We start from the raw sequence: 14,046 nt of genomic DNA, 5'->3' as shown, positions 1-14,046 counted from the left end.
ACTTTAGTTCTCATTTCACCTTCTATTCGTAAATGGGTCTAACCTCTAACAATTAGTAAACCTCAGAATCCTTGGGCAATTTGAGGGAGGAGTGCAATGGAGGGTTAATAAAAAGCTACAGAATATTCTGCTGAACAGTAAAAGGGGCATCTTGAGCAACCCATTGAAAAATGAATGAAAATGACACAAAAGCCACTTAAATGTGTTGTTTCCATTATGCTTAAATTCAAATTGTGTAAAATCCAGTGACGATAGAAAAGGAACTGGTAAACTGGTTCCCTTTAAATATTATCATATAAATCATATATTATCATTATAATAATAAATGATTATAGATACTTTTATCTGTGTAATTGAATGATTCTTATAAAATTAGAAGAAGAAGAAAATAAACAATGTTGAGTCTGATTAAAGGAATAAAGGCAAGAAGTAAGTAGAAGAGAAGTGAAATAAGACAATAACGATGAAGACAGATAATAATGGCACCTTAGTGGGAAACGTCCTTCCATTGCTACTTAGTGACAATTTTTTTCAATTTATTTTTTTCCCACAGTAAACCTTTTACGTAGCCCTTTGAGTTCTATAAAAGAAAGAACACAAGATTTGAAGATGGAAAACTTGAACTTAAATCATTGCTCCACCATTGACCTTGAGCCAATAACATTTTTTTTTTTTAATCCTTGTTTCCCTTTACTGAAGAGGAGTAGGAATGCCTTACTCACGGGGTTTGTTGAAAAAAATAAAAAAATAATTATGTGAGTATGTTCAACATACAGAAGGGCAGCAAATATGTTAATTTCTTTTCAAGAGTATTTAAAATAATCTTGAAGAATACTTTTCAAGGAAGAATGTCTAAAAATATAAAGAAATATTAAAGAAAATAAGGAATCTGGAAAGTCTTGTAATGAGTTAGCCATTTAAAAGAGCTCATTAGCATTTCATAACCTTTCCAGTTAGTAAGGTGCTGTTCTGAAGATTCTATCATTCTACGGTACACAAGTTGCAATTAATGAAATACGGAAGAATGAAAACTCTATTAGAAAATTGCCAGTTAGCAGACAGGGATTAAGAATATAATTGTAATTTGAGGAAAAGCAATAACAATTAAAAGGTCAAGATGGTCCACCCCTTAGAAACCCATGTAGCAGGGAGTTTATAATGCAAATCATAGTTTGTATTAGCTATGTGAGGGGAAAACTTCACCTCTGAGCACAACAACTCTAAAAGAGGACAGACTATCATTTTTACGTTCCTATTCTTCTTTGGTTTGGTCTAGACATGATCATCACCTTTTTAAGATGTTCATTGAATGTTATAGGCCCCAAGAATAAAAATGCATAACTGTCCCTATGCTAAAATAAAACAATTCTTAAAATAAAGAATACAAAGTAGGAATTAATGATGAGATACAGCAGAATAAACAATAAAAGCCAAGTTTTTCAGGGTAGATCAGGGTCACCACTGTCAGCACCAGCATTATAGTATTTATAATATTAGCTGTTACAAAATCTAAAGCATTTCTTTGTTTTTTTTGTTTGTTTGTTTGTTTGTTTGAGACAGAGTTGATTTGTCACCAGTCGCCAGGCTGGAGTGCAGTGGCGCAATCTCGGCTCACTGCAATCTCTGCCTCCTGGGTTCAAGCAATTCTCCTGCCTCAGCCTCCAGAGTAGCTGAGACTACAGGCGTGCACCACCATGCCCAGCTAATTTTTGTATTTTTTAGTAGAGACGGGGTTTCACCATGTTGACCAGGATGGTCTTGATCTGTTGACCAGGATGGTCTTGATCTCTTGACCTTGTGATCCACCCGCCTCGGCCTCCCAAAGTGCTGGGATTACAGGCGTGAGACAAAATCTAAAGCATTTCTTAAGATTCCTCTTAGAAAATTCCAGAATCTCCAGAGATTATTTTAAATATGCTCAATATTAACCTCCTAGATACCACTTAGTGCCTATCATGTTTCTCTACCCCTGTTTCAACAGCTGTAGTAATGGCTTCTGGAAAAATGACAGAATCAATAAGAATCAGCCAAACCAATTCCATGAACAATTCCAGTCAATCATGTCCTCCCCATTTCTCCAAGTCAGGCTTAGTCTGCTTCAGCTCACACTTCAGTGCTCCAACAGATAGAGAAAAGAAACATTCCTCATGCCTCTTGAACTGTCCTGCTGTAAAATCTGTATGTTCAAAACACCTTAAGGCACTGCAATAAAACAGCTTTCTTTTTTCAAATGTGTAACTATGATGTTGAACAACTATGGTTTGTAAGAAATTAGAAAGCCATTTCGTTTTGTTCTTTCTGCTGTTTATATATTTATTCAGTATCTGGGGGATTGTCCTTCCCCGTCCCTTGATGAAAACATGGGCAGACCACAGCATTTTTCAGGTAATTCTTAGGTAACACAGATAGTCAGTGGTGTGCTACATCTGCTTATACTAACTTGCAAGATTGCATATATTTCTTCCTAACTCTGCGTTTAGTGATGCCATATTGGGGACTTAAAGTACTCACCTAGGTTGACAGAGAGAACATATCATAAGAAGGATAGACCTCTGTGAATGTACCACTCTTCTCCCTCTGCCCAGAGCACAGCTCCATCCCCCACCACTGGTGAAAGTGTGTGGAAGGCAGGGATGCAGTCAATACTGAAAGAGATCACATTCTAGGAGTGTAGTGATTACAGCCTACAAAGGTCAAGAGAAGACATGGTTTGAAGATCTGCTTTCTTAATGATTAAATTTGACATGCTGAATAAAAGAGTTATTGCTCAGGTGTTCTTGCATGCTCTGGGTGAGATTAGCATTTTTGTTCATCAACAATGAAACTCAGTATCAATCTTTGAAATATTCACTGGACACCATTCTTTAAGGGCAGTATGAAAGATGATACACTGTTATGAGTAATGAGGTAATCAACATTAAATAAGTTGTAGTAGAGAATTGCAGAAGCAAGATCTATACTATTTCTATACAGTTGAGTCCTGAAGAGTCATGGCAGAGTGAGTCATCACAGCACTGCTTTTTCTCACAGTGGGAGATATAAAATTGCCAAGAAGTAGACTGTAAAGAATATAAAGAGAGAATTCCTGGATCTGAACTGAAAGAGACAATGCCTTAACACTTCAAAGAATCTTCTTGTGCGGTGACTGGACAATATGCAAACACCTAAGTACTTCTCTAGGTTTTCACCAATTAAGATAAATCACTACACCTCACATGAGCCCATAAATGTTACAATACATTTTTTAAAGAATTGTTTTTATAGACAGGAGTCCCACAAAAAAATATTTGCTAGTGTTTCATATACATTAGGTGTGGCCAAAAGCTAAAGGACGGCTAAGTGGCAAATATTCTGCTGAACTAAAGATGGCCTCTACACTTGACATAGTCCCATGTTCTTTGCCCAGACTTCAGATCCCCAACAATCTTTTCTGTTAGGATAACTTCTTTTCACCAGTGGTTCTTTGACCCTTTATGAAAATAAAGCTCTGTTAGAACACCCTCCGCCCCCTGCTCCAGCTATCCAAGCATGTTTGCACACAACTGAACGTGCGATAACATTGTCAACAGTCTATGCTAACCTCAGAGACTCCTGCTTTACAAAGCCTTCCTTATTAATGTGTATTTGGAATTGAAGGAAAGTGAGATGGAACAAAGAAAAATTATGAGCAAGGAGAAAGGAAAGGGAAGGGCAGGGGATTGCAGATCTAACATTACAGAAGGTAGCCTAACAAAATAGAGGGCCTGGCTGGCTGCGGTGACTCATGCCTGTAATCTCAGAACTTTGGGAGGGCGTGGTGGGCAGATCACCTGAGGTCAGGAGTTCAAGACCAGCCTGACCAACATGGAGAAACCCTGTCTCTACTAAAAATACAAAATTAACCAGGCGTAGTGGTGCATGGCTATAATCCCAGCTACTCGGGAGGCTAAGGCAGGAAAATCGCTTGAACCTGGGAGGCAGAGGTTGCTGTGAGCTGAGATCGAGCCATTGCACTCTGGCCTCAGCGACAAGAGCAATACTCTGTCTCAAAAAAAAAGAAAAAAAAAGAAACAGAGAAAGAAAGAAAAATAGAGGGCTGAGTGAATACATTTAGGAAAAGGAATATGAGTCAATGAAACTTTGAATACAGCTGTTCCTCCACATATATAATTCCTCATCATTCTCAGGAAACTCCATTTCTTTCCCAGTCAGGAGTGTAAGAATACATCTCCCTCTCCTACTAGACAACCTGTAGAATACAACATCCTCAGCAGTACATTTCTGAACTCTGGGCTGTACCGACTAGACCACAAGGAGAATGGATGGAAGACTTCGGTCCAAGGTGGGGCTTTGCCTCTGAGGTGTGGCATAGCCGTGTTTACCATGCTTTCAGACCTTTTGCCACACCAATTAAAAATAGTGGAGTAAGAATGTGTTTGTTGCCTATTTACAACTATATAACTTGAGGCTATGACGTAACATGGCACCAGTGATGGAGCAAGAAACTGAAAACAAAATTTGAATGTAAGATTTAGGTGGCATGGTTTGCCAAGCAAGTTTTTGCAATCATTTCAGTAATTATTCTCAAATTTTAAGGTAGTATGAATGAGGTCTAAAAAGTTCAAGATCAGCTGGGCGCGGTGACTTACGCCTGTAATCCCAGCACTTTGGGAGGCTGAAGTGGGCAGATCACCTGAGGTAGGGAGTTTGAAACCAGCCTGACCAACATGGAGAAACCCCATCTCTGCTAGAAATACAAAATTAGCCAGGTGTGGTGGCACATGCCTGTAATCAAAGCTACTCAGGAGGCTGAGGTAGGAGAATCGCTTGAGCCCAGGAGGCAGAGGTTGCTGTGAGCCGAGATTGCACCATTGCACACAATAATTATCCCAATACATAAGATATATTCTGCTGTTATCTATTTTATTTTTAATGGCAATTTTCATGAACTGATTAGTTTATCTAATCATGGGTTTCAGCCTGCAGTTTAAATCCATTTTGCTCTACATCCAATGTGCAGATTGTACCCTGGAATCCATCAGTGAATAATCAGCAAAATTCATTATAGAATTATCTGCTCTTCAGCCCCACGCCTCAGCTTTTTCTATCTTTACTTTTTGGTCCAAGTGAAATCATTGTACCAAGCATTTTACAGTATTCTCAATTAATCTCTGAATTCAAAAGGGAAGTATATATCCTCATTTTCAAGTAAATCTAAGAATTAAAAGGCTTGTTCTGTCAGAAAGATAAACATGCATACACACACACACACACACACACACACACACACACACAGAAATAAAGGCCTGGAAATATATGCTCAACATTTATAATAGTGATTATCTCAAGATAATAAGACTAAATAAAAAAGGAAAGGGAATGAGGGACTATCACATTTTACATTATGCACTTATACACTTTTTTACAACAGACTTGTATTATTCTTGTACTGTTTAAGTTAATTAATTAAGATATGTTCAGTTTTAGAAATTTGGAAAACATGACAATAAGTATTTAAATCTCCATAGTCCCATCATCCAGAAAAAAATCAATCATAAAAACTGGATGCATTTCTTTCCATCTTTTCTTCCATGAACATACACACAGAACTCTGTAATTATAGAAGGCATAGATTTTAGCCTTTTTCACTTAGCATTATAATCAAGGATATTTAGCCATGTTGTTAAAATTTTTTCAACTACTTAGCATTTCATAATTGTATATAGTTCAACAAATGGGTATTTCAAAAAATAGAAAAGTAATCACTTATTATTAAAATTATTTCCAGAATTCTTAATAAGAATATTTAATACATTATAACCCTCAGATGAAATAATAAAATTATTAAGTTTCTACCACAATTATGTGCAAAACAGACATATACAGTTGAACAAGATTGAAGCCCACAGAATAGCTTAAAAAGGAGTGTGCTTTAGTATCACTAAACACTTCTTACCCAATCTTCAAGTAAAATAGTTTACATAAATGTTTAACACTTTCAGGACATGATCATTTAAAAATGTCTTAGAAAATCTGCAAATTATTAGACCTAATTAAGTTTAGTAGGGCAGCATGGGTAGAACCATACAGATAAAAAAAAATAATACAAACCATTAAATGGAGGAAAAATCTAGAATGGGCATAGGTTTAAACATATTGCATTTGAAGGACCTGTAAAAACCTGGTGGTAATATCTAAATAGGCAGCTAGGCTTGTACATGTCAAGCTCAAAAGAGATAAAGTGGTCAGACTTAGCAACAGCAGCTAAAGCGATGGCCAGTGAATGAGATCAGACAAGTACTGTACACAGGATGAAAGACAACCATGGTCACATAGATAAACCAGTCCTTCAGCCCACCCCTACTTCTTTCTTCTGTAGCTTCAGAGATCATGTATATGTACTCTTCCCTTAAATCTATATCACATGTTTTGTATCCCTAAACATCTTATGAGGTTTTCAAGGACATGTATTTCTTTCTTCAACCATATGTAATACACAGTTAGATGCTAGAAGAACTCTGCACTTTCAATTACAGTAATTATAAAGTCTTTAATTCATATAACCCTGTACATAATATAAATAAGAATCTGCTATAAAGGCATTGAAGGCTCAACAAAATAGTAAGTAATTATCAGGCCACGGTCCTGAAGAAGAAGAAAATCAATAGAGGCAAGGTCAAGAATTAGGCTTACTCTTTCCCTGGGGCACTGGCTAATACTGGAAGAGGCTGCTGAGGGGCTGAGGGGGTGAGGTGTGCTCTTAACAGCATCCCAGGAATAAGTAGACAAAAGCTGGAGGCCAGAACCTGCTTGACAATACAGAGAGGTGTGGATAAATCTCATGCACTTTGGATTAGGACTCTGAAGAACTGTATCCAGGGAATAAACGTGAACCAGAAGTTGTTCATCACTGGAACAACAGCTAAGCTTTCTTTTTCTTTCATCCCATGTACTGTGTCTTTAGAGCTTGACACGTGCAATTTCTCTTAGTCTCAGAAATTAAATTGAGGTGATCAGATTACTAGTGTACAGAGGCAACTGTTGAAGCAAAAGTAAATAATCTCTAGAGAAAGATATTATACTAGGTCTCAATTTCTACAAGCAATTTGTAAGTATATTGTCTGTCTCACAATAAAAATCATCCATGCATATAAAAGGATAAAATAAAATAAATGAGAACCAACAGAAAAAACGGGATATTTAAAAGGCCTGTAGATGCTGATGTTATCAAACACAGACTTTCAAATAACTATGTTGACCATGACTAAGTTTATAAAGGTATAATTAAGAATTTCAATTACAACAGAGCTGAAAACAATTTTAAAAAGACATACTACATTCTTAAGAACACATAGAAATTCTAGAAATAAAAAATACAACTAACAAAATTAAGAACTCAATGATGGGTTTAATACTAGCTTAGATGCAACTGAAGAGAGAATTCACGAAGTGATATGTAAATCCAAAGAAACAATCTAGAATATAGTACAAAGAGAGAAAAAGATAAAAAAAATACAGAAGCAAGGGTAAAAGATGTAGAGAATAGAATAAGAAGGTCTAAACTATGTGTAAATTATAGTCCCAGAAAGACAGCAGAAAATATATGTGGCAGAAGCAATATTTGAATAATGGCTAAGAATATTCCAAAACTGAATGTTCTAGACATAGATTTGAAAAACCCTGCAAACCCAAGCAGGTTAAATAAAAACCAGAGATGATGAATATTTAAAGTGCTACAATATAATGTTACCTGAATGTTTTTATTCCCCTGAAATTCATATGTTAAAGCCTTAATCTCCAGTGTGACTGTACTTGCACATGAGGCCTGTGAGAATATGGTTAAATGAGATCATAAGAGTGGGGCCATAATCCAATAGGGCTGGTGACCTTGTAAGAAAAGGAAAAGATAACAGAGCTCTCTCTCTCCGTCATGTGAGGTCACAGTGAGAAGGCAGTTATCCATAAGCCAAGAAGGGACCTCTCACCAGAAACTGAACTGGCCAGCAACTTGATCTTGGAATTCTCATAAATGCCAATTTAAAATTCTGGTAAAAGTAAAATAAAAACATTTAGGGGTAAATAAAGAGTGAGTGAGAGAATTCATTATCAGTAGGTTAATACTGCTGGAAAGGAAATATCCAAAGGCATTTTTAGGTGGAAGGAAAGGAAACCAGATGAAAGGCAAAAGTTGAAGATGATGAAGAAGAAGAAGAGGAAGAAGAGGAGGAGGGGGAGAGGAGGAGAGGAAGAAGAAGAAGAAATAGCAAATAAAATAGTAAATTTGTGTGTAAATGTATTCAAAATGGATCATATAAGGTAATAACAAAGTAGCATTTAAGTTTGGGGTGTGGTAAGTGGCGTTCAAATGCTCTAAGATTATTAAAATTTTGGCAATAGATTAAAAGTAACAATTAGTATTAGACTTTGATATGTCAAGGATGCATTTCTAATCCTTAGGTTGACATTAAAAGAGTATATATCTAAACTGATGGATGAGGGAAATGGAAAAATAAAAACTATTAATCTAAAAGGAGAGGAAAAGAAATAAAAAAGTCAGTACAACTAAAAGCACATAAAAAGACGATAGATTTAAATCCAAGCAGATCTGAATCATATTAAATATAAATACTAAAGTTCAAATCAAAAGATGAATTATTATACTGGACTTAAAAAAAACAAAATGCAACTATATGCTATATATACGAGACATATCTAAACAAAAGTATAGAAAAAAATTAAATAAAGAATGGGGAGAAGGCAAGAAAAAAATAAAACAAAAGAATAAAAAAAATTAACAAAAGGACTTCAACCAAAGGAAACTAATTTAGCTATATTAATACCTAATTAAATACATTTTTAAGGCAAAATGCATTATAAAAATTAAAAGACACATTTCACAGTAATAAAAGTTTCAAAAGTGCAACTGACCAAGAATGTTTAACAATTCTAAACTATTATGGACCTAATAACATTGCCTCAAAATAGATAAAGCATGATTGACAAAACTACAAAAGAAAAAAAGTCTAATCTGTTCTTAATTTATAAGAAATTTTTAAGTCATAAGAAAACTTAAAATCGTTGTTTATGTAGGCCACTGAGTTTTGGGGTAATTTATTAGGGCAGGAATAAATAACTAAAACACCAATCAATATGGCTTAAAAGTTTCAAGTGTCAAGGTAACCATCCCAGAGCTTCATGTCTGGCCCCTCCTGTTTCTATGTGCTTTCCTAGGATGTAATGGACCTGTGGAAAACTGCCCATCTGTATACTGCTTTCTGGGTTATTCACTTTCTGGTATTCTCTTTTGTTGATCAACAACTGTACACACATGGGATGGCTCAAATTAAGAAGTGAAGTAAAGAAGAATATGGTACAATGAGAATACTTGTGCATTCTGAATGGGAGTGTAAGTAAGTACATTTAGAAGATATTCTGGTGTTGTCTGCTAACGATGAAGAAATATCCCCTATTACATACTCACAGATGCAGAGAAGTATGTAAATATGCATTGGGATTCATATGATTCATATACAACAATGATCATAGTAGCATCATTCATAATTACCCAAAGTTGAGAACTTCAAAATTTTTACAAATATTACAACAAATAAAGACTATTAATAGAACAGAGTAGCATAAACCAATTAAAATTAACATGTTACATGCAACAACATGAAAACATAAGTCCACAAAAAGACTTATACAAGAATGTTCATACTTTATTCACAATAGCACCAAACGGGAAACAGCACAAATGTACATCAATACAATCTATATGATATATCAATGCACAATTTGTAGTGTACCTATACAAAGAAATGCTACTCAGTCCAACCACATGAATGAATCCAGTGATGTGCTGACTATTGGCTCTTTAGGGTAGGGAAACCCTGATTTATAGCACTTGCCAATTTCCATGAGGCAAATATTCCCACCATGGCCAATTTCAAGCTACCAAACTGAAGTCACTGCATGTACATTTGGGAATAGATGCACACAATTGGCTTTCTCAACCTAGTTTGAGCTGGCTCTAGCATGACACTAGATGACTCTTGCAGACATTAAGCTGTGCAAAAGGCCAGACACAAGAGTACACATTATGTGACTTCATTTATATGAAGTCCTAGAAAACTAATTTAAAATGAAAAAAAAAAAAAAAAGCAGAAAAGTGGTCCCATCTGGGTAGCTGGGGTGAGGGATTCTCTGGGAAGAAGTAGGAGGGAATTTTATGGGAAGATGGAAATGTTCCATAGTGTTGTGATAAGGTTGTGTATTACATAGGTACATCCATTTGTCAAAATTGTACAGCTAAGACTCATACCTTTCAAAGCATATAAACTTCACCTCAAAAAAGAAGGGAAGGGAGGGGAGGGGAGGGGAGGAGAGGGGAAGGAAGGGGAGGGAAGGGAAGGGACTGTAAAAATGTTATGAGATTAATTGAGTAGGGGAGTGGGGATAGAAGTACAGAAAAGGCAGAAAGTTGATAAATCATTGAAGCTGGGTGATGGGTATATGGAGGTTAATTACACTCCCTTTACTTCATAAATGTTTAAAATTTTGTGCAGTGAAATGTTTAAAAAAAACTTACATGTAGATGAACATAGATTTACCAATTTTTCATTCACTAACCATAGTCTTTTCTTTGTTTTTCTGTTTTTTTTTTTTTTTTTTTTTTTTGAGATGGAGTTTTGCTCTTGTTGCCTAGGCTGGAATGCAATGCACAATCTCAGCTCACTGCAAGCTCTGCCTCTCAGGTTCAAGTGATTCTCCTGATTCAGCCTCCTGAGTATCTGGGACAACAGGTACCTGCCACCACACCCAACTAATTTTTTTGTAATTTTAGTAGAGACAGGGTTTCACCATGTTGACCAGGCTGGTCTTGAACTCCAGATCTCAGGTGATCCACCCGCTTCAGCCTCCCAAAGTGCTGGGATTACAAGCATGAGCCACCGTGCGCATGATCTTTTCTTTGATCATGAGTATTCTTGTCTTTGTTGTGTAAACCGCCCCACACATTTCTAGTTGTTTTGCCTTTAAAGTGGAAAGAAAGCTTAAGGACACATATAAAGCCATCATTGTGCAAAATTCTAGACTGTTACAATTTTTCCCATACAGTTTTTCCCTTTAACACACCTTTATTTATAACTAGCTAGACAGGTTTTGCCAACTAAATTGGCTGTGCCTGTCCATAACATTAAATTTAGTTGACATAAAATCAATAATCCACTTTCTTTTTGCTCTTATGTTCATTGGTTTATATAATTTTTAAAGCGTATAATTAAAATACTATTATATCTGATGTATACATGTTTGAGAAAAAACTCAAACTCAAAATCAAGGAACGCTGAGTAAGAAAGAACAACTCCACAACTCAGTTGATATGCAGGGGTGCCACTGTGCACAGAACCTTTCTAATCATTTCCCAGGCATGCTGGATTAGCTGACACTCCCTATTCCCTATATCATAGACACTGGCCACTGTCTATTACTATTAGAGTCCTAAATTGTTTCATAGAAGTCTATTAACCTCAACTTTACCTAAAAACATACTATAGATATGCTTCAACTAAACCTAACTAAAATGTCATCATTTTGTCTACTGGAGAATGTATCCTGAGTACTCATTTGCACACATTTCAGTCTTTCAATAGCAGTAGTTCTATCTAGCAGTGACATCTGGGGAAGGAGAGAAAGATATACTGTAAATTACAAATTTTGGTACCTCTGCGTAAGTCTTGACAAAAAATTCCCCCAACAGTCTGAAGAGGGCTAGATGTAAGAAAATATCTACTACACGATTTAATGTATATGAAGTTCTAGGAAACTAATACAAAATGGAAAAAACTCAGCTGAGAAGGGACATGAATGAATTTTACAAATATACAGAGAGCATTTACTCTGGGAAACAGGAACTCCAGATCCAACAATCTTACTTTACATTCTCAAGAATGGTAGAAAGGAAGAAGAAAAAAATAGGCACAGTTCTGTTTATCTGTTTATCTAGCCTGAACTCTCCTTATAAAAGGTTGTCTATTACGTTGTTGTATTTCCTGGAGGGGAAGTTAGAATATGAACAAAGAATGATTTTTTTTGTTCCATAAGAAGCTATGGTCAGATATACCCTGGCCAATGAATATCCTTCCATGAATAACAATAGGCCTTCCTCTTAGTCCTTTGAAGGACAAGAGAACAGGAGAGAACAACAACTCCATGACTGACAGGTTCACGGAATAGTTCTGAACACCTGTGCGGGCTGGCCTTGAGGCCCGAAGTTCCATTCAGGAGCACTTTTTGGAAAATCTATGTAATCTGACCCTCTCCATCTCTCTGAAGGTTAAAAATACTTAATTTCATGTGTAATAATAGTAATAGTTACTATTTATAGAATTTTTAATTTGCACCGTGGATTATCTCATATGACCTTCCCAAAAATCCTATGGTGGGTAGGGGTGGGAAATGAGGCTCAGATAGCTTGAATAATTAGCTCAAATTTGCCTCGCTAGCAAGATGTAGAGCCTGAATTCCAACCCGTGTAATCTGACTCCAGAGTGCATGTTATTAACCACGGGCAAGTAAACTGATGTGATGTAGAGACCTAGGGAGGAAATGTCAGCCAAGTGTGAGTATCCTTCCTTATGGACGGTCTTAGCCAACAAGCTAAAAGAAATGCAGCTGATGGATTTTGGCCCAAACCTGTTTAACAATCCAATGTCTTTAACGGATAATGAAAACAAAATTGAGGTCGACTTTTGTTAGAATGAAGAATGACTGGCCTGAGAAACTAGTGGATATACATATATATCGTTTGTTTGTTTGTTTTAAACAAAAGGGCAAACGCTTATTTGGCGTTAGTTTTCTGGTGGATGACATTAAGGCCCTTCACGCAGCGTTCGGGAGCTCCTGAATGGTGGCTTGCTGCTGCTCAGGACTGAGCTGTGCTATGCACTCAGTCCACAGTCCTCCAGAAGTCTGTACTTTGCGAATGACACTGGCCAGACATTTTTAAAGCAAAAGAATCAAATTCAAGAGTATCAAAGAGCTCTGCGTGTTTTCAGGCAAAGGGAGTAGAAAGAGTGAAACATGAGACTAGAATTTTTAAATGACATTCTCCTTTATATTAGAACATTATCATTTTTGCCCCCGTTTTTATGAAGAAAAGGGATGAATGGGTACCATTTCATATTCTTACTGCTTACATCAGACATGAATTATCAGAATTTAAATGCCTTATGTAGTATACAGTGAATTAGTTTATTTTACTACTTTGATGGTGTTTCTTTTTAATAAATTCAGACACATTTATTTCCTATCCCTAAGACAAAGAGCTATTGATAGAAGCAGAATGCACATGCATGTGTATGACTGTTTATACAGATATGTTATAAATACGTATTTCTATCTTATCAAAATACAGACTTTGGACAAGGTCAGAAAGAATTGGCCATATTAAAACTATTGCCATCACAGGAGAATCACTTGAACCTGGGAGGCAGAGGTTGCAGTGAGTCAAGGTTGTGCCACTGCACTCCAGCCTGGGTGACAGAGCGAGACTCCATCTCAAAAAACAAAAACAAAAATAAACAAAACTATTGCCATTGAACACAATGATCCAAGGCCACTAGGAAAATTAATTACAAGAATAATATTTCTTTGTGAAAAGGAACTCCTTGTCTACCGTTTCGAGATTTTTTTTCAAGATCATATGTATCAAAAGTATTAAAAGAGGCTAATGCCATAATCAGCCATATGACCTTGGGTAAATCACTAAGATTCTTCTTAGAACAAGGGAGTTGGAGTCAAAACTGACTCTGAATTCTCCTTCAGTCTTGTATATTCCAATATGGCATGGTTGGGGTGAGAGGTACACTGAAAGAGACTTTCCATGTGTTCCTTCAAACTCCTCATTCCATTTCTCCATTCTGCATGGAGGCACCTACAACATGGTAGAGGTTGCACCAAGGAGGCAGTTGACATCTCTAATAGTTTGCCACTAGCGTTGCATCTATGTTTTGAAAAGTCATTGAACTTTGGAGGTATGTATTCCAGAGCCCTGTGTAGCTGGAACTG

This window comes from Aotus nancymaae, unplaced genomic scaffold (genome assembly GCF_030222135.1).
Source record: "Aotus nancymaae isolate 86718 unplaced genomic scaffold, 86718_ANA_hifiasm-v0.15.2.pri h1tg000016l, whole genome shotgun sequence".
NCBI lineage: Eukaryota > Metazoa > Chordata > Mammalia > Primates > Aotidae > Aotus > Aotus nancymaae.
Note: the sequence above shows the minus strand (reverse complement) of the source record.